Below are 22,550 nucleotides of genomic sequence, written 5' to 3'. Positions count from 1 at the left end.
GACCTCGGGCCGACAATCCTTCACATCATGATGCCATTTGAGAGGATGAATGGAGTCATGAAAGGATTCGTTCGTAACATGTCCCATCCTGAGGGGAGTGATACGTCCATTTTGCATCATGCTTTTATGTTGACATTTATCGCTTTATGGGCTGTTATTACACTTCACGGTACAATACTTATGCCTTCTCTCTCTTATTTTGCAAGGTTTACATGAAGAGGAAGAATGCCGGCAGCTGGAAATCTGGCCTAAAAAAGGAGCAAGTTTGAGATACCTATTTTGCGCAACTCCAAAAGCCGTGAAAATCAACGAGGAATTATTTTGGAATTTATAAAAAATACTGGGCGGAAGAATTACGAGAGGGGAGGCACCAGGAGGCCACAAGCTTGCTAGGCGCGGCCTACCCTCCTGGTCGCGCCTAGGGGGCTTGTGGGCTCCCTGTTGGCCCTCTGGCTCCCCTCTTTTGCTATAAGGAGGGTTTAGTTCCAGAAAAAAATCAAGAGGAGGCTTTCGGGAGGAATCTCCGCCGCCACGAGGCGGAACTTGAGCAGAACCAATCTAGAGCTCCGGCAGGGTCGTCCTGCCGGGGAAACTTCCCTCCCGGAGGGGAAATCATCGCCATCGTCATCACCAACACTCCTCTCATCGAAGGGGACTCATCACCATCAACATCTTCATCAGCACCATCTCATCTCCAAACCCTAGTTCATCTCTTGTAATCAATCTCCGTCTCGCGACTCCGATTGATACCTGTAAGGTTGCTAGTAGTGTTAATTACTATTCATAGTTGATGCTAGTTGGATTACTCGGTGGAAGATTATATGTTCAGATCCTTGATGTTATTCAATACCTCTCTGGTCATGAATATAATTATGCTTTGTGAGTAGTCACTTTTGTTCCTGAGGACACGGGATAAGTCTTGCTATAAGTAGTCATGTGAATTTGGTATTTGTTTGATATTTTGATGTGTTGTATGTTGTTTTTCCTCTAGTGGTGTTATGTGAACGTCGACTACATAACATTTCTCCATTATTTGGGCCTAGAGGAATGCATTGGGAAGTAATAAGTAGATGATGGGTTGCTAGAGTGACAGAAGCTTAAACCCTAGTTATGCGTTGCTTCGTAAGGGGCTGATTTGGATCCACACTACAGGAATCACCTTCTTTGCCGTCTGCCATCACAGACGGCAAAGACAATATCCCGGACGGCAAAGACAATACCACAGACGGCAAAGATTGTCACGGCCGGGAAAATTTCTGCGTCAGCCTACGACGGCATAGGACCTTCTTTGTCGTCTGCCCCCCCCCCCCCCAAAGCGGACGGCAAAGCTCTTTGCCGTCAGCTTTCCTTAGGAGCAGTCGGCAAAGCGCTTGGGACGGCAGCCGACTGGCGTTGGCTCCGTTAGGGGTTAACGGAGGCTTTGCCGTCTGCCTCCTCCTCCATCTTTGTCGTCCGCCTCCCCGCCCATCTTTGCCGTCTGCCTTCTCCTCCCCTCCCCTCCCCCTCCATCTTTGCCGTCTGCCTCCCCGTCCATCTTTGTCGTCTGCCTTCTCCTCCCCTCCCCTCCCCCTCCATCTTTGTCGTCTGCCCCCCAGGAAGCAGACGGAAAGAGACTATATGGCCAGCTGCTACTGCAAAGGTTGCACAGCTGGGCGCCACGTGGCACCTTTGCCGTCGGTCAGCTGACGACAAAGGCCTTTGCCATCAGCTGGCAGACGGCAAAGAGCCTATATTGTCACATTTTTATTTACTTTTTCTATTTCACAGCACATATACATATAATTCATAGCACATATATCATAAATAGGTCACAACACATATATGATATACATATAAAGCTCATCAATGCCATTTGTTCATCAACGTACATCCCATATATCAAAAGAACCAACACATACAAAGTTTCATCCATATATACATACATATAGTTGCACATATATTGTTCATCCATATATACATATACATATAGTTCCACATTGTTCATCAACTCAAATAAAAACGGAAACTAAAGCACTCCAACGCCAGCTTCCATGCATGTAGTACATCCAATCCGCAAAATGGGAATAAGAAAGTCAGAAGAAGAAGAACAACAACATATATATGACAAATAAGCTAAATTGAAGAAGAAAGATAAGAAGCAAGAAGAGAACAAGGAGAAGAAAAACAAGAAGGAGGAGGACGAGGAGGAGGAGGGGAAGTGGAAGGAGAAGGAGAAGGAGGAGGAGAAGAAGAAAAAGAAGAGAAGAAGAAGGAGAAGAAGGAGGAGAAGAAGGAGAGAAGAAGAAGGAGGGCTCCTTCTCCTTCTTCTCCTCCTTCTCCTTCTTCTTCTCTTCTTATCCTCCTCCTTCTTCTTCTTCTCCTTCTCCTTCTCTTCTTCTTATTCTTCTTCCTTCTCCTTCTTTTTGAGCTAAATGGGCTAATTATGTCATTTTAGAGGAAAACAAGCTAAGTATATAATATTCATGAGCTAACCAAGGTTCTTATGCCATTTTGAGCGTATTATGGTATTTTGGAGCTAAATGGGCTAATTATGTCATTGTTGGGTTAATTAAAGCAAGGATAATATGAAAGAGGAGAAGAAAGAGGAGGAGGAGGAGAAGAAGAAGAAATCAAGAAGAAGAAGGAGGAGGAGGAGGAGGAGAAGGACTAGAAGGTCCTTAGCCTTCTCCTCCTCCTCCTCCTCCTCCTCCTCCTCCTCCTTCTCCTTCTTCTCTTCTTCTTCTTCTCTTCTTCTTCTTCTTCTATCTTTTCATTTTGCCTATTTCTTCTCCTCTTCTCCTCTTGTTGGAGCTAAAGTACCTAATTATGTCTTTTTTGAGCTAAATGTTCCAATTATGTCATTTTAGAGGAAAAGAAGCTAAATATATAATATTCATGAGCTAACCAAGGTTCTTGTGCCACTTTGAGCTTATTATGGTATTTTGGAGCTAAATGGGCTAATTATGTCATTGTTGGGTTAATTAAAGCAAGGATAATATGAAAGAGGAGAAGAAAGAGGAGGAGGAGGAGAAGAAGAAGAAATCAATAAGAAGAAGGAGGAGGAGGAGAAGGATAGAAGGTCCTTGGCCTTCTCCTCCTCCTCCTCCTCTTCCTCCTCCTCCTCCTTCTCCTTCTTCTCTTCTTCTTCTTCTTCTTCTTTCTTTTCATTTTGCCTATTTCTTCTCCTCTTCTCCTCTTGTTGGAGCTAAATTACCTAATTATGTCTTTTTGAGCTAAATGGGCTAATTATCCCATTTTAGAGGAAAACAAGCTAAGTATATAATATTAATGAGCTAACCAAGGTTCTTATGCCATTTTGAGCTTATTATGGTATTTTGGAGCTAAATGGACTAATTATGTCATTGTTGGGGAAATTAAAGCAAGGATAATATGAAATAGGAGAAGAAAGAGGAGGAGTAGGAGAAGAAGAAGAAATCAAGGAGGAGAAGGAGGAGAAGGAGGAGGAGGAGAAGGACTAGAAGGTCCTTGGCCTTCTCCTCCTCCTCCTCCTCCTCCTCCTTCTCCTTCTTCTCTTCTTCTTCTTCTTCTTTCTTTTCATTTTTCCTATTTGTTCTCCTCTTGTTGGAGCTAAATTACCTAATTATGTCTTCTTGGAGCTAAATGGGCTAATTATCTCATTTTAGAGGAAAACAAGCTAAGTTTGGAGGAGAAACTTACCGTAGTGGTCATCAAGGAGGAGAAACACCATGGTTGCTCGCGTCGGCTTCCTTTGGAGACGGTTGCCCTGGAGAAGGGTCGTGCGATGCCGCTCGGGAGTTATTCTGTAGAAAATATATTTTGCAATGTCTCAGTTAGCATAATGACACTCAATTATTAATACTAGTTTATAATGAAACTCACCGTGCCAATCGAAGAGAAGACGGGCATCGGCGGAGGGACTTGACCGCTCTTCTCGCACAGACCCTGAAGAGTGGGTCGTATTAGTTAGTATTGAAACAGACATTACACACATGATTTGGCTAATGTGAAAAAAAACATACCACAAAAAGATCGTACAGGGCCCGTTGACCCGCCTCATTCCGGGCCCTCTCCTCCTCAAGCAATCGTGCTGTGGTCTGGTCCCTCTCATCAAGAGTAGCCTGAAGAGAAGCCTGGCTTGCCAATCTCTCTTTCTCAAGAGCAGCCTGGTTTGCCGCTCTCTCTTTCTGAAGAGCAGCCTGAAAAACCATTCCTCGTTACCACAGTAATGATCTATGGTGACACACATAATGAAATGGATGAAAGTGTTCTTAGTCCGTACAACTAACCTCGATGGTAAGTTCGACTGGCCGTGGACGAGGCGTTATCTCAGGACATCTGTGTTGGAAATATGCCCTAGAGGCAATAATAAAATGGTCATTATCATATTTCCTTGTTCATGATAATCGTCTATTGTTCATGCTATAATTGTATTAACAGGAAACAGTAATACATGTGTGAATAAATAGATCACAATGTGTCCCTAGCAAGCCTCTAGTTGGCTAGCTCGTTAGTCAATAGATGATCATGGTTTCCTGATCATGGGCATTAGATGTCACTGATAACGGGATCACATCATTAGGAGAATGATGTGATGGACAAGACCCAATCCTAAGCATAGCACTAGATCGTATTCTTCGTATGCTAAAGCTTTTCTAATGTCAAGTATCTTTTCCTTCGACTGTGAGATTGTGCAACTCCCGGATACCGTAGGAGTTCTTTGGGTGTATCAAACGTCACAACGTAACCGGGTGACTATAAAGGTGCACTACGGGTACCTCCGAAAGTGTCTGTTGGGTTGGTACGAATCGAGATCGGGATTTGTCACTCCGTGTGACGGAGAGGTATCTCTGGGCCCACTCGGTAGAACATCATCATGAGCTCAATGTGACTAAGGAGTTAGTCACACGATGACGTGCTACAGAACGAGTAAAGAGACTTACCGGTAACGAGATTGAACAAGGTATAGGTATACCGACGATCGAATCTCGGGCAAGTTCTATACCGACAGACAAAGGGAATCGTATACGGGATTGATTGAATCCTTGACATCGTGGTTCATCCAATTGGATAATCATGGAGCAAGTGGGAGCCACCATGGGTATCCAGACCCCGCTGATGGTTATTGGCCAGAGAGGTGTCTCGGTCATGTCTGCCTGTCTCCCGAACCCGTAGGGTCTACACACTTAAGGTTCGATGACGCTAGGGTTATAGGGAATTGTTATACGAGGTTACCGAAAGATGTTCGGAGTCCCGGATGAGATCCCGGACGTCATGAGGAGCTCCGGAATTGTCCGGAGGTAAAGATTGATATATAGGACGGATGGTTTCGGATACCGGAAGTGTTTCGGGCATCACCGGTAACGTACCGGGACCACCGAAGGGGGGCACCGACCCCGGGAGGTAAGGTGGGACAACTGGGGGTGGGAACCAACCCCTAGGTGGGCTGGTGCGCCTCCCCACTCAGCCCAATGGGCAGGGGAGAGAAAATGGGGGGGGGCAAACCCTAAGCCAGGTGGGCCTAAGGCCCACCAGATGGTGCGCCACCCCCTCCTCCCCCTCTGGCCGCCGCACCTCCCATCTGGGGGGGGGGGCTGCCGCACCCCCTAGGGTGGAAACCCTAGGGGTGGCACCCCCTCTCCCCTCCCCCTATATATATCGGGCACTTTTGGCCATTGAGAGATAGACTTTTCCCTCTCCCTCGGCGCAGCCCTGCTCTTCTTTCTCCTCCTCTCTGCCGGTGCTTGGCGAAGCCCTGCCGGGAGACCTCGTCTCTCCATCGACACCACGCCGTCGTGCTGCTGGAGTTATTCCCCAACCTCTCCCACCTCCTTGCTGGATCAAGGTGTGGGAGACGTCACCGGGCTGCACGTGTGTTGAACGCGGAGGTGCCGTAGTTCGGCACTAGATCGGAATCGCTGCGAGTACGACTCCATCAACCGCGTTCTAGCAACGCTTCCGCTTAGCGATCTTCAAAGGTATGAAGATGCTCTTACCCCTCTCTCGTTGCTGGTCTCTCCATAGGAAGATCTGAATATGCGTAGGAAAATTTTGAATTTATGCTACGTTACCCTTCAGTGGCATCCGAAGCAGGTTTTCTATGCGTAGATTCTATGCACGAGTAGAACACAAAAGTTGTGGGCGATGATTTGTCAATTTGCTTGCCGCTACTAGTCTTATTCTTTTCTGGCGGTATTGTGGGATGAAGCGGCCCGGACCGACTTTACACGTACGCTTACGTGAGACTGGTTCCACCGACAGACATGCACACCGTGCATAAAGGTGGCTAGCGGGTGTCTGTCTCTCCTACTCTAGTCGGATTGGATTTGATGAAAAGTGTCCTTATGAAGGGTAAATAGCTTTGGCATATCATCGTTGTGGCTGTCATGTAGGTAAGAAGGCGTTCTTGCTAGAAACCCAAATCAGCCACGTAAAACTTGCAACAACAATTAGAGGACGTCTAACTTGTTTTTGCAGGGTTTGACATGTGATGTGATATGGCCAAAGTTGTGATGCTGCATGTATGATGTATGAGATGATCACGTTATTGTAATAGGTTTCACGACTTGCATGTCGATGAGTATGACAACCGGCAGGAGCCATAGGAGTTGTGTTAATTTATTGTATGAGATGCAACGCCATGTGCTCACTACTTTTACTTCATGGCTAACGGTTAGCTATAGTAGTAGTTATAGTAGAAGTTGGCGTGACGACTTCACGGAGACACGATGATGGAGATCATGATGATGGAGATCATGGTGTCACGCTGGTGACGATGATGATCATGCGATGCCTGAAGATGGAGATCGAAAGTGCAAAGATGATAATGGCCATATCATGTCACTATATGATTGCATTGTGATGTTTATCATGTTTTACATCTTATTGCTTAGAACGACGGTAGCATAATAAGATGATCCCTCTTAAAATTTCGAGAACGTATTCCCCTAAGTGTGCACCATTGCGAAGGTTCGTTGTCTCGAAGCACCACGTGATGATCGGGTGTGATAGATTCTAACGTTCGCATACAATGGGTGTAAGCCAGATTTACACACGCGAAACACCTAGGTTGACTCGACGAGCTTAGCATGTACAGACATGACCTCAAATACAAGAGACCAAAAGGTCGAACATGAGTCGTATGGTTGAATACGATCAGCATGCAGTTGCTCACCATGGTGACTAGTCCGTCTCACGTGATGATCGGACACGGGTTAGTCAACATGGATCATGTATCACTTAGATGACTAGAGGGATGTCGATTTAAGTGGGAGTTCATACTTAATTTGATTAAATGAACTTAATTGTCATGAACTTAGTCCAAAAGTTTTCTTTATAAATATTATAGATGGCCAACGTCAACCTCCATTTCAACGCATTCCTAGAGAAAAACAAGCTGAAAGATGATGGTAGCAACTATGCGGACTGGGTTCGCAACTTGAAGCTCATCCTTGAAGCAGCTAAAAAGGCTTATGTCCTTGATGCGCCAGGTGACCCTCCCGCTCCCGCAGCAGCCCAGGACATTCTGAACGTCTGGCAAGCGCGAAGTGATGACTACTCTCTGGTCAGGTGTGGCATGTTATACAGTCTAGAAACGGGGCTCCAAAGACGTTTTGAGCAACACGGGGCATATGAGATGTTCCAAGAGCTGAAGCTAGTTTTTCAAGCTCATGCCCGTGTCGAGAGATATGAAGTCTCCGACAAGTTCTTCAGCTGTAAGATGGAGAAGAACAGTTCTGTCAGTGAGCACATACTCAAAATGTCTGGGTTACACGGTCGTCTGACTTCACTTGGAGTCAAACTTCCGGATGATGCTATCATTGACAGAATCCTCCAGTCTCTCCCACCAAGCTACAAAGGCTTTGTGCTTAACTACAACATGCAAGGGATGGAGAAAACCATTCCCGAGTTGTACTCGATGCTCAAGTCTGCAGAAGTAGAAATCAAGAAGGAGCATCAAGTGTTGATGGTCAACAAGACCACTAGTTTCAAGAAAGGCAGGGGTAAGAAGAACTTCAAGAAAGACGGCAAAGCTGTTGCCGCGCCCGGTAAACCAGATGCCGGGAAGAAGAAAAAGAACGGACCCAAGCCTGAGACTGAGTGCTTCTACTGCAAGGGAAAAGGTCACTGGAAGCGCAACTGCCCCAAATACTTAGCGGACAAGAAGGCCGGCAACGTTAAAGGTATATGTGATATACATGTTATTGATGTGTACCTTACCAGCGCTCGTAGTAGCTCCTGGGTATTTGATACCGGTGCTGTTGCTCACATTTGCAACTCAAAGCAGGAACTGCGGAATAAGCGGAGACTGGCCAAGGACGAGGTGACGATGCGCGTCGGGAATGGTTCAAAGGTCGATGTGATCGCCGTCGGCACGCTACCTCTACATCTACCGTCGGGATTAGTTTTAAACCTTAATAATTGTTATTTAGTACCAGCTTTAAGCATGAACATTGTATCAGGGTCTTGCTTAATGCGAGATGGCTACTCATTTAAGTCAGAGAATAATGGTTGTTCTATTTATATGAGTGATATGTTTTATGGTCATGCTCCGCTGGTGAATGGTTTATTCTTGATGAATCTCGATCGTGATGTTACACATATTCATAGTGTGAGTACCAAAAGATGTAAAGTTGATAATGATAGTCCCACATACTTGTGGCACTGCCGCCTTGGTCATATCGGCATTAAGCGCATGAAGAAGCTCCATACTGATGGACTATTAGAGTCTCTTGACTTTGAATCATTTGACACATGCGAACCGTGCCTCATGGGCAAGATGACTAAGACTCCATTCTCATGAATAATGGAGAGAGCAACTGACTTATTGGAAATAATACATACTTGTTGGGGAACGTCGCATGGGAAACAAAAAATTTCTTACGCGCACGAAGACCTATCATGGTGATGTCCATCTACGAGAGGGGATGTGTGATCTACGTACCCTTGTAGACCATACAGCAGAAGCGTTAGTGAACGCTGTTGATGTAGTGGAACGTCCTCACGTCCCTCGATCCGCCCCGCGAACCGTCCCGTGATCAGTCCCATGATCTAGTGCCGAACGGACGGCACCTCCGCGTTCAGCACACGTACAGCTCGACGATGATCTCGGCCTTCTTGATCCAGCAAGAGAGACGGAGAGGTAGAAGAGTTCTCCGGCAGCGTGACGGTGCTCCGAGGGTTGGTGGTGATCTTATCTCAGCAGGGCTCCGCCCGAGCTCCGCAGAAACGCGATCTAGAGGAAAAACCGTGGAGGTATGTGCTCGGGCTGCCGTGGAAAAGTCGTCTCAAATCAGCCCTAAAACCTCCGTATATATAGGGGGAAGAGGGGGAACCTTGCCTTGGGTTCCAAGGACCCCTAAGGGTTTCGGCCGAGCCAACGGGGGCAGCCCTCCCCTTCCAAACCGAGTCCAACTAGGTTTGGAAGGAGGAGTCCTTCCCCCTTTTCCCACCTCCTCTTTTTTTCTTTTCTCTTTGATTTTCTTCCTATGGCGCATAGGGCCTTCTTGGGCTGTCCCACCAGCCCACTAAGGGCTGGTGTGCCACCCCCAAGGCCTATGGGCTTCCTCGGGGTGGGTTGCCCCCCCCGTTGAACTCCCGGAACCCATTCGTCATTCCCGGTACATTCCCGGTAACTCCGAAAACCTTCCGGTAATCAAATGAGGTCATCCTATATATCAATCTTCGTTTCCGGACCATTCCGGAAACCCTCGTGACGTCCGTGATCTCATCCGGGACTCCAAACAACATTCAGTAACCAACCATATAACTCAAATACGCATAAAACAACGTCGAACCGTAAGTGTGTAGACTCTGCGGGTTCGAGGACTATGTAGACATGACCCGAGAGACTCCTTGGTCAATATCCAATAGCGGGACCTGGATGCCCATATTGGATCCTACATATTCTACGAAGGTCTTATCGTTTGAACCTCAGTGCCAAGGATTCATATAATCCTGTATGTCATTCCCTTTGTCCTTCGGTATGTTACTTGCCCGAGATTCGATCATCAGTATCCGTATACCTATTTCAATCTCGTTTACCGGCAAGTCTCTTTACTCGTTCCGTAATACAAGATCCCGCAACTTACACTAAGTCACATTGCTTGCAAGGCTTGCGTGTGATGTTGTATTACCGAGTGGGCCCCGAGATACCTCTCCGTCACACGGAGTGACAAATCCCATTCTCGATCCATACTAACTCAATGAACACCTTCGGAGATACCTGTAGAGCATCTTTATAGTCACCCAGTTACGTTGCGACGTTTGATACACACAAAGTATTCCTCCGGTGTCAGTGAGTTATACGATCTCATGGTCATAGGAACAAATACTTGATACGCAGAAAACAGTAGCAACAAAATGACACGATCAACATGCTACGTCTATTAGTTTGGGTCTAGTCCATCACGTGATTCTCCTAATGACGTGATCCAGTTATCAAGCAACAACACCTTGTTTATAATCAGAAGACACTGACTATCTTTGATCAACTGGCTAGCTAACTAGAGGCTTGCTAGGGACAGTGTTTTGTCTATGTATCCACACATGTATATAAGTCTTCATTCAATACAATTATAGCATGGATAATGAACGATTATCTTGATACAGGAATTATAATAATAACTATATTATTATTGCCTCTAGGGAACAATTCCAACAGTCTCCCACTTGCACTAGAGTCAATAATCTAGCCCTCACATCATCATGCGAATTACATTGTAATAAATCTAACACCCATACAGTTCTGGTGTTGATCATGCTTTGCCCGTGGAAGAGGTTTATTCAACGGGTCTGCTACATTCAGATCCGTGTGCACTTTGCATATATTCACGTCCTCCCCTTCGACGTAGTCGCGGATGAGGTTGAAGCGTCGTTTGATGTGTCTGGACATCTTGTGAAACCGTGGTTCCTTTGCTAAGGCAATGGCACCTGTGTTGTCACAGAACAAGGTTATTGGATTCAGTGCACTTGGCACCACTCCAAGATCCGTCATGATCTGCTTCATCCAGACACCCTCCTTAGCTGCCTCCGAGGCAGCCATGTACTCCGCTTCACATGTAGAATCTGCTACGATGCTTTGCTTGGAACTGCACCAGCTTACCGCACCCCCATTTAGAATAAATACGTATCCGGTCTGCGACTTAGAGTCGTCCGGATCTGTGTCGAAGCTTGCATCGATGTAACCTTTTACGGCGAGCTCTTCGTCACCTCCATACACGAGAAACATCTCCTTAGTCCTTTTCAGGTACTTCAGGATATTCTTGACCGCCGTCTAGTGATCCACTCGTGGATTACTCTGGAACTTACCTGCCATACTTATGGCCAGGCTAACGTCCGGTCTAGTGCACAACATTGCATACATGATAGAACCTATGGCTGAAGCATAGGGGATGGTGCGCATATGCTCTCTATCCTCATCAGTTGCTGGGCACTTAGTCTTACTCAATCTCGTACCTTGTAAAACTGGCAAGAACCCTTTCTTGGACTGTTTCATTTTGAACCTCTTCAAAACTTTATCAAGGTATGTGCTTTGTGAAAGTCCTATCAGGCGTTTTGATCTATCCCTGTAGATCTTAATGCCTAGAATGTAAGCAGCTTCTCCTAGGTCCTTCATAGAGAAACTTTTATTCAAGTATTCCTTTATGCTCTCCAAAAACTCTACGTTGTTTCCAATCAGCAATATGTCATCCACATATAATATTAGAAACGCCACAGAGCTCCCACTCACTTTCTTGTAAATACAAGATTCTCCAACCACTTGTATAAACCCAAATGCTTTGATCACCTCATCAAAGCGTTTGTTCCAACTCCGAGATGCTTGCACCAGTCCATAAATGGATCGCTGGAGCTTGCACACCTTGTTAGCATTCTTAGGATCGACAAAAACTTCGGGTTGCATCAGATACAACTCTTCCTTAAGGAAACCGTTAAGGAACACCGTTTTGACATCCATCTGCCAGATTTCATAATCGAAAAATGCAGCTACTGCTAACATGATTCTGATGGACTTAAGCATCGCTACAGGTGAGAATTGTTGTGAACGTCGCGTGGGAAACAAAAATTTTCCTACGCGCACGAAGACCTATCATGGTGATGTCCATCTACGAGAGGGGATGAGTGATCTACGTACCCTTGTAGATCGTACAGCAGAAGCATTAGAGAACGCGGTTGATGTAGTGGAACATCCTCACGTCCCTCGATCCGCCCCGCGAACAATCCCGCGATCAGTCCCACGATCTAGTACCGAACGGACGGCACCTCCGCGTTCAGCACACGTACAGCTCGACGATGATCTCGGCCTTCTTGATCCAGCAAGAGAGACGGAGAGGTAGAAGAGTTCTCCGGCAGCGTGACGGCGCTCCGGAGGTTGGTGATGACCTTGTCTCAGCAGGGCTCCGCCCGAGCTCCGCAGAAACGCAATCTAGAGGAAAAACCGTGGAGGTATGTGGTCGGGCAGCCGTGAGAAAGTCGTCTCAAATCAGCCCTAATTGCTCCATATATATAGGAGGAGGGAGGGGGGCCTTGCCTTGGGGTCCAAGGACCCCCCAAGGAGTCGGCCAAGCCAAGGGGGGGAGGACTCCCCCTCCAAACCGAGTTGGACTTGGTTTGGTGGGAGGAGTCCCCCTCCCTTCCCACCTCCTTCCTTTTTTTTCTTTCCTCTTGATTTTTCTTCTCTTGGCGCATTGGGCACTTGTGGGCTGTCCCACCAGCCCACTAAGGGCTGGTGTGGCTCCCCCAATGCCTATGGGCTTCCCCGGGGTGGGTTGCCCCCCCCGGTGAACTCCCGGAACCCATTCGTCATTCCCGGTACATTCCCGGTAACTCCGAAAACCTTCCGGTAATCAAATGAGGTCATCCTATATATCAATCTTCGTTTCCGGACCATTCCGGAAACCCTCGTGACGTTCGTGATCTCATCCGGGACTCCGAACAACATTCGGTAACCAACCATATAACTCAAGTACGCATAAAACAACGTCGAACCTTAAGTGTGCAGACCCTGCGGGTTCGAGAACTATGTAAACATGACCCGAGAGACTCATCGGTCAATATCCAATAGCGGGACCAAGATGCCCATATTGGATCCTACATATTCTACGAAGATCTTATCGTTTGAACCTCAGTGCCAAGGATTCGTATAATCCCGTATGTCATTCCCTTTGTCCTTCGGTATGTTACTTGCCCGAGATTCGATCGTCAGTATCCGCATACCTATTTCAATCTCGTTTACCGGCAAGTCTCTTTACTCGTTCCGCAATACAAGATCCCGCAACTTACGCTAAGTTACATTGCTTGCAAGGCTTGTGTGTGATGTTGTATTACCGAGTGGGCCCCGAGATACTTCTCCGTCACACGGAGTGACAAATCCCAGTCTTGATCCATACTAACTCAACTAACACCTTCGGAGATACCTGTAGAGCATCTTTATAGTCACCCAGTTACGTTGCGACGTTTGATACACACAAAGCATTCCTCCGGTGTCAGTGAGTTATATGATCTCATGGTCATAGGAATAAATACTTGACACGCAGAAAACAGTAGCAACAAAATGACACGATCAACATGCTACGTCTATTAGTTTGGGTCTAGTCCATCACGTGATTCTCCCAATGACGTGATCCAGTTATCAAGCAACAACACCTTGTTCATAATCAGAAGACACTGACTATCATTGATCAACTGGCTAGCCAACTAGAGGCATGCTAGGGACGGTGTTTTGTCTATGTATCCACACATGTAAATGAGTCTTCATTCAATACAATTATAGCATGGATAATAAACTATTATCTTGATATAGGAATTATAATAACAACTATACATTTATTATTGCCTCTAGGGCATAATTCCAATAGTCTCCCACTTGCACTAGAGTCAATAATCTAGCCCTCACATCACCATGTGAATTACATTGTAATAAATCTAACACCCATACAGTTCTGGTGTCGTTCATGTTTTGGCCGTGGAAGAGGTTTAGTCAGCGGGTCTGCTACATTCAGATCCGTGTGCACCATGCACATATTTACGTCCTCCTCCTCGACGTAGTCGCGGATGAGGTTGAAGCGTCGTTTGATGTGTCTGGACATCTTGTGAAACCGTGGTTCCTTTGCTAAGGCAATGGCACCCGTGTTGTCACAGAACAAGGTTATTGGATTCAGTGCACTTGGCACCACTCCAAGATCCGTCATGATCTGCTTCATCCAGACACCCTCCTTAGCTGCCTCCGAGGCAGCCATGTACTCCGCTTCACATGTAGAATCTGCTACGATGCTTTGCTTGGAACTGCACCAGCTTACCGCACCCCCATTAAGAATAAATACGTATCCGGTCTGCGACTTAGAGTCGTCCGGATCTGTGTCGAAGCTTGCATCAATGTAACCTTTTACGGCGAGCTCTTCGTCACCTCCATACACGAGAAACATCTCCTTAGTCCTTTTCAGGTACTTCAGGATATTCTTGACCGCCGTCTAGTGATCCACTCCTGGATTACTCTGGAACCTACCTGCCATACTTATGGCCAGGCTAACGTCCGGTCTAGTGCACAACATTGCATACATGATAGAACCTACGGCTGAAGCATAGGGGATGGTGCGCATATGCTCTCTATCCTCATCAGTTGCTGGGCACTTAGTCTTACTCAATCTCGTACCTTGGAAAACTGGCAAGAACCCTTTCTTGGACTGTTTCATTTTGAACCTCTTCAAAACTTTATCAAGGTATGTGCTTTGTGAAAGTCCTATCAGGTGTTTTGATCTATCCCTGTAGATCTTAATGCCTAGAATGTAAGCAGCTTCTCCTAGGTCCTTCATAGAGAAACTTTTATTCAAGTAACCTTTTATGCTCTCCAAAAGCTCTACGTTGTTTCCAATCAGTAATATGTCATCCACATATAATATTAGAAACGCCACAGAGCTCCCACTCACTTTCTTGTAAATACAAGATTCTCCAACCACTTGTATAAACCCAAATGCTTTGATCACCTCATCAAAGCGTTTGTTCCAACTTCGAGATGCTTGCACCAGTCCATAAATGGATCGCTGGAGCTTGCACACCTTGTCAGCATTTTTAGGATCGACAAAACCTTCGGGTTGCATCATATACAACTCTTCCTTAAGGAAACCGTTAAGGAACGCCGTTTTGACATCCATCTGCCAGATTTCATAATCGAAAAATGTAGCTATTGCTAACATGATTCTGACGGACTTAAGCATCGCTATGGGTGAGAAAGTCTCATCGTAGTCAACTCCTGGAACTTGTAAAAAACCCTTTGCCACAAGTCGAGCTTTATAAACGGTCACATTACCGTCAGCGTCCGTCTTCTTCTTAAAGATCCATTTGTTCTGAATAGCCATGCGGCCCTCAGGAAGTATCTCCAAAGTCCACACTTTGTTCTCATACATGGATCCTATCTCGGATTTCATGGCTTCTAGCCATTTGTTGGAATCTGGGCCCACCATTGCTTCTTCATAATTCGCAGGTTCATTGTTGTCTAACAACATGATTGATAAGACGGGATTACCGTACCACTCTGGAGCAGCGTGTGATCTCGTCGACCTGCGTGGTTCAACAGAAACTTGAACTGGAGTTTCATGATCATCATCATTAACTTCCTCCTCAACCGGCGTTGCAACGACAGAGGTTTCCCCTTGCCCTGTACCACCATCCAGAGGGATGAGAGGTTCGACAACCTCGTCAAGTCCTATCTTCCTCCCACTCAATTCTCTCGAGAGAAGCTCCTTCTCGAGAAAAGCTCCGTTTTTAGCAACAAACACTTTGCCCTCGGATTTGAGATAGAAGGTGTACCCAACTGTCTCTTTTGGGTAACCTATGAAGACGCATTTTTCCGCTTTGGGTTCCAGCTTTTCAGGCTGAAGCTTTTTGACATAAGCATCACATCCCCAAACTTTAAGAAACGACAACTTTGGCCTTTTGCCATACCACAGTTCGTATGGTGTCGTCTCAACGGATTTTGATGGTGCCCTATTTAAAGTGAATGCAGCTGTTTCTAATGCATAACCCCAAAATGATAACGGCAAATCAGTAAGAGACATCATAGATCGCACCATCTCTAACAAAGTACGATTACGACGTTCGGACACACCATTACGCTGTGGTGTTCGAGGCGGTGTTAACTGCGAAACAATTCCACATTGTCTTAAGTGAGCACCAAACTCGAAACTCAGATATTCACCCCCACGATGAGAACGTAGGAATTTGATCTTCTTGTTACGATGATTTTCCACTTCACTCTGAAATTGCTTGAACTTTTCAAATGTTTCAGACTTGTGCTTCATCAAGTAGACATAACCATATCTACTTAAATCGTCAGTGAAGGTGAGAAAATAACGATATCCGCCGCGTGCCCCTATGCTCATTGGACCACACACATCTGTATGTATGATATCCAACAAGTCACTTGCACGCTCCATTGTTCCGGAGAACGGAGTCTTAGTCATCTTGCCCATGAGGCATGGTTCGCACGTGTCAAGTGAATCAAAGTCAAGTGACTCCAAAAGTCCAACAGCATAGAGTTTCTTCATGCTCTTTACACCAATATGACCCAAACGGCAGTGCCACAAAATATGGTGCTATCATTGTTTACTCTAACTCTTTTGGTCTCGATGTTATGTAGATGCGTATCGCTATCAAGATTCAATATGAACAATCCTCTCACATTCGGTGCATGACCATAAAAGATGTTACTCATAGAAATAGAACAACCATTATTCTCAGACTTAAAAGAGTATCCGTCTCGCAATAAACAAGATCAATGTTCATGCTCAACACAGGCACTAAATAACAATGATTTAAGTTCATCACTAATCCCGATGGTAGCTGAAGTGACACTGTGCCGATGGCGATTGCATCAACCTTGGAACCATTTCCTACGCGCATCGTCACTTCGTCTTTTGCCAGCCTTCGTCTATTCCGCAGTTCCTGTTTCGAGTTACAAATGTGAGCAACAGAACCGGTATCGAATACCCAGGCACTACTACGAGAGCCGGTTAAGTACACATCAATAACATGTATATCAAATATACCTGATTTTTCTTTGCCCGCCTTCTTATCTGCCAGATACTTGGGGCAATTGCGCTTCCAGTGACCCATACCCTTGCAATAGAAGCACTCTGTTTCAGGCTTAGGTCCAGCCTTGGGTTTCTTCGGCGGAATGGCAACAGGCTTGCCGCTCTTCTTCGAATTGCCCTTCTTGCCTTTGCCGTTTCTCTTGAAACTAGTGGTTTTGCTCACCATCAACACTTGATGCTCTTTACGGAGTTCAGACTCTGCGACTTTCAGCATCGCAAACAACTCGCCGGGAGACTTGTTCATCCCTTGCATGTTGTAGTTAAACACAAAGCCTTTATAGCTTGGCAGCAGTGATTGAAGGATTCTGTCAGTGATAGCCTCTTGCGGGAGTTCAATCCCCAGCTCAGCTAGACGGTTTGAGTACCCAGACATTTTGAGCACATGTTCACTGACAGACGAGTTTTCCTCCATCTTGCAAGCATAGAATTTATCGGAGGTCTCATACCTCTCGATCCGCGCGTTCTTCTGAAAGATAAACTTCAACTCCTGGAACATCTCAAATGCTCCATGACGCTCAAAGCGACGTTGAAGTCCCGGTTCTAAGCCATACAAGACTGCACATTGAACTATTGAGTAGTCCTCCTTACGTGCTAACCAAACGTTCTTAACATCCTGATCAGCCGTAGCGGGTGGTTCATCTCCTAGCGCAGCATTAAGGACATAATCCTTTTTCCCAGCTTGTAAGATTAGCTTAAGATTATGAGCCCAGTCTACAAAGTTGCTTCCATCATCTTTCAACTTAGCTTTCTCTAGGAACGTATTAAAATTCAGGATGACACTCGCGTGAGCCATGATCTACAACACAAATATATTCAAAGTGGACTTAGACTATGTTCAAGATAATTAGAGTTCAACTTAATCAAATTATATGCTAAACTCCCACTCAAAAAGTACATCTCTCTAGTCATTTGAGTGGTTCATGATCCACTTACACTATCCCAAGTCCGATCATCACGTGAGTTGAGTATAGTTTCAGTGGTAAGCATCCCTATGATAATCATATCAACTATATGATTCACGATCGACCTTTCGGTCTCATGTGTTCCGAGGCCATGTCTGCACATGCTAGGCTCGTCAAGCTTAACCCGAGTGTTCCGCGTGCGCAACTGTTTTGCACCCGTTGTATGTGAACGTTGAGTCTATCACACCCGATCATCACGTGGTGTCTCGAAACGACGAACTGTAGCAACGGTGCACAGTCGGGGAGAACACAATTTCGTCTTGAAATTTTAGTGAGAGATCACCTCATAATGCTACCGTCATTCTAAGCAAAATAAGGTGCATAAAAGGATTAACATCACGTGCAATTCATAAGTGACATGATATGGCCATCATCACGTGCTTCTTGATCTCCATCACCAAAGCACCGGCACGATCTTCTTGTCACCGGCGCCACACCATGATCATCCATCAACGTGTTGCCATCGGGGTTGTCGTGCTACTTATGCTATTACTACTAAAGCTACATCCTAGCAAAATAGTAAACGCATCTGCAAGCACAAACGTTAGTATAAAGACAACCCTATGGCTCCTGCCGGTTGCCGTACCATCGACATGCAAGTCGATATTTCTATTACAACATGATCATCTCATACATCCAATATATCACATCACATCGTTGGCCATATCACATCACAATCATACCCTGCAAAAACAAGTTAGACGTCCTCTAATTTTGTTGTTGCATGTTTTACGTGGTGACCAAGGGTATCTAGTAGGATCGCATCTTACTTACGCAAACACCACAACGGAGATATATGAGTTGCTATTTAACCTCATCCAAGGACCTCCTCGGTCAAATCCGATTCAACTAAAGTTGGAGAAACCGTCACTTGCCAGTCATCTTTGAGCAAAGGGGGTTACTCGTAACGATGAAACCAGTCACTCGTAAGCGTACGAGTAATGTCGGTCCAAGCCGCTTCAATCCAATAATACCGCGGAATCAAGAAAAGACTAAGGAGGGCAGCAAAGCGCACATCACCGCCCACAAAACCTTTTGTGTTCTACTCGAGAAGACATCTACGCATGAACCTAGCTCATGATGCCACTGTTTTGAACGTCGCATGGGAAACAAAAATTTTCCTACGCGCACGAAGACCTATCATGGTGATGTCCATCTACGAGAGGGGATGAGTGATCTACGTACCCTTGTAGATCGTACATCAGAAGCGTTAGAGAACGCGGTTGATGTAGTGGAACGTCCTCACGTCCCTCGATCCGCCCCGCGAACAATCCCGCGATCAGTCCCACGATCTAGTACCGAACGGACGGCACCTCCGCGTTCAGCACACGTATAGCTCGACGATGATCTCGGCCTTCTTGATCCAGCAAGAGAGACGGAGAGGTAGAAGAGTTCTCCGGCAGCGTGACGGCGCTCCGGAGGTTGGTGATGACCTTGTCTCAGCAGGGCTTCGCCCGAGCTCCGCAGAAACGCGATCTAGAGGAAAAACCGTGGAGGTATGTGGTCGGGCAGCCGTGAGAAAGTCCCTCAAATCAGCCCTAATTGCTCCATATATATAGGAGGAGGGAGGGGGGCCTTGCCTTGGGGTCCAAGGACCCCCCAAGGAGTCGGCCGAGCCAAGGGGGGGAGGACTCCCCCCCCAAACCGAGTTGGACTTGGTTTGGTGGGAGGAGTCCCCCTCCCTTCCCACCTCCTTCCTTTTTTTTCTTTCCTCTTGATTTTTCTTCTCTTGGCGCATTGGGCACTTGTGGGCTGTCCCACCAGCCCACTAAGGGCTGGTGTGGCTCCCCCAATGCCTATGGGCTTCCCCGGGGTGGGTTGCCCCCCCGGTGAACTCCCGGAACCCATTCGTCATTCCCGGTACATTCCCGGTAACTCCGAAAACCTTCGGTAATCAAATGAGGTCGTCCTATATATCAATCTTCGTTTCCGGACCATTCTGGAAACCCTCGTGACGTCCGTGATCTCATCCGGGACTCCGAACAACATTTGGTAACCAACCACATAACTCAAATACGCATAAAACAACGTCGAACCTTAAGTGTGCAGACCCTGCGGGTTCGAGAACTATGTAGACATGACCCGAGAGACTCCTCGGTCAATATCCAATAGCGGGACCTGGATGCCCATATTGGATCCTACATATTCTACGAAGATCTTATCGTTTGAACCTCAGTGCCAAGGATTCCTATAATCCCGTATGTCATTCCCTTTGTCCTTCGGTATGTTACTTGCCCAAGATTCGATCGTCAGTATCCGCATACCTATTTCAATCTCGTTTACCGGCAAGTCTCTTTACTCGTTCCGCAATACAAGATCACGCAACTTACGCTAAGTTACATTGCTTGCAAGGCTTGTGTGTGATGTTGTATTACCGAGTGGGCCCCGAGATACCTCTCCGTCACACGGAGTGACAAATCCCAGTCTTGATCCATACTAACTCAACTAACACCTTCGGAGATACCTGTAGAGCATCTTTATAGTCACCCAGTTACGTTGCGACATTTGATACACAAAAAGCATTCCTCCGGTGTCAGTGAGTTATATGATCTCATGGTCATAGGAATAAATACTTGACACACAGAAAACAGTAGCAACAAAATGACACGATCAACATGCTACGTCTATTAGTTTGGGTCTAGTCCATCACGTGATTCTCCCAATGACGTGATCCAGTTATCAAGCAACAACACCTTGTTCATAATCAGAAGACACTGACTATCATTGATCAACTGGCTAGCCAACTAGAGGCATGCTAGGGACGGTGTTTTGTCTATGTATCCACACATGTAAATGAGTCTTCATTCAATACAATTATAGCATGGATAATAAACTATTATCTTGATACAGGAATTATAATAACAACTATACATTTATTATTGCCTCTAGGGCATAATTCCAACAAGAATGTCTCATCGTAGTCAACTCCTTGAACTTGTGAAAACCCCTTCGCCACAAGTCGTGCTTTATAAACGGTCACATTGCCGTCAGCGTCCGTCTTCCTCTTAAAGATCCATTTGTTCTGAATAGCCTTACGGCCCTCAGGCAGTACTTCCAAAGTCCACACTTTGTTCTCATACATGGATCCTATCTCGGACTTCATGGCTTCTAGCCATTTGTTGGAATCTGGGCCCACCTTTGCTTCTTCATAGTTTGCAGGTTCATTGTTGTCTAACAACATGATTGACAAGACGGGATTACCGTACCACTCTGGAGCAACACGTAGTCTCGTCGACCTACGTGGTTCGGCAGAAACTTGAACCGGAGTTTCATGATCATCATCATTAACTTCCTCCTCAACCGGTGTCGCAACGACAGAGGTTTCCCCTTGCCCTGCGCCACCATCCAGAGGGATGAGAGGTTCGACAACCTCATCAAGTTCTATCTTCCTCCCACTCAATTCTCTCGAGAGAAACTCCTTCTCGAGAAAAGCTCCGTTTTTAGCAACAAAAACTTTGTCCTCGGATTTGAGATAGAAGGTGTACCCAACTGTCTCTTTTGGGTAACCTATGAAGATGCACTTTTCCGCTTTGGGTTCCAGCTTTTCAGGCTGAAGCTTTTTGACATAAGCATCACATCCCCAAACTTTAAGAAACGACAACTTTGGCCTTTTTCCATACCACAGTTCGTATGGTGTCGTCTCAACGAATTTTGATGGTGCCCTATTTAAAGTGAATGCAGCTGTTTCTAATGCATAACCCCAAAACGATAACGGCAAATCGGTAAGAGACATCATAGATCGCACCATCTCTAATAAAGTACGATTACGACGTTCGGACACACCATTACGTTGTGGTGTTCCAGGCGGTGTCAACTGTGAAACAATTCCACATTGTCTTAAGTGAGCACCAAACTCGAAACTCAGATATTCACCCCCACGATCAGACCGTAGGAACTTGATCTTCTTGTTACGATGATTTTCAACTGCACTCCGAAATTGCTTGAACTTTTCAAATGTTTCAGACTTGTGCTTCATTAAGTAGACATAACCATATCTACTCAAATCGTTAGTGAAGGTGAGAAAATAACGATATCCGCCGCGTGCCTCTACGCTCATCGGACCACACACATCGGTATGTATGGTTTCCAACAAGTCACTTGCACGCTCCATTGTTCCGAAGAACGGAGTTTTAGTCATCTTGCCCATGAGGCATGTTTCACACGTGTCAAGTGAATCAAAGTCAAGTGACTCCAAAAGTCCATCGACATGGAGTTTCTTCATGCGCTTTACACCAATATGACCTAAGCGGCAGTGCCACAAAAATATGGCGCTATCATTGTTAACTCTAACTCTTTTGGTCTCAATGTTATGTATGTGTGTATCGCTATCAAGATTCAATATGAACAATCCTCTCACATTGGGTGCATGACCATAAAAGATGTTACTCATAGAAATAGAACAACCATTATTCTCTGACTTAAAAGAGTAACCGTCTCGCAATAAACAAGATCCAGATATAATGTTCATGCTCAACGCAGGCACTAAATAACAATGATTCAAGTTCATAACTAATCCTGATGGTAACTGAAGTGAAACTGTGCC

Source organism: Hordeum vulgare, chromosome 3H (genome assembly GCF_904849725.1).
Source record: "Hordeum vulgare subsp. vulgare chromosome 3H, MorexV3_pseudomolecules_assembly, whole genome shotgun sequence".
NCBI classification, from domain to species: domain Eukaryota; kingdom Viridiplantae; phylum Streptophyta; class Magnoliopsida; order Poales; family Poaceae; genus Hordeum; species Hordeum vulgare.
Note: the sequence above shows the minus strand (reverse complement) of the source record.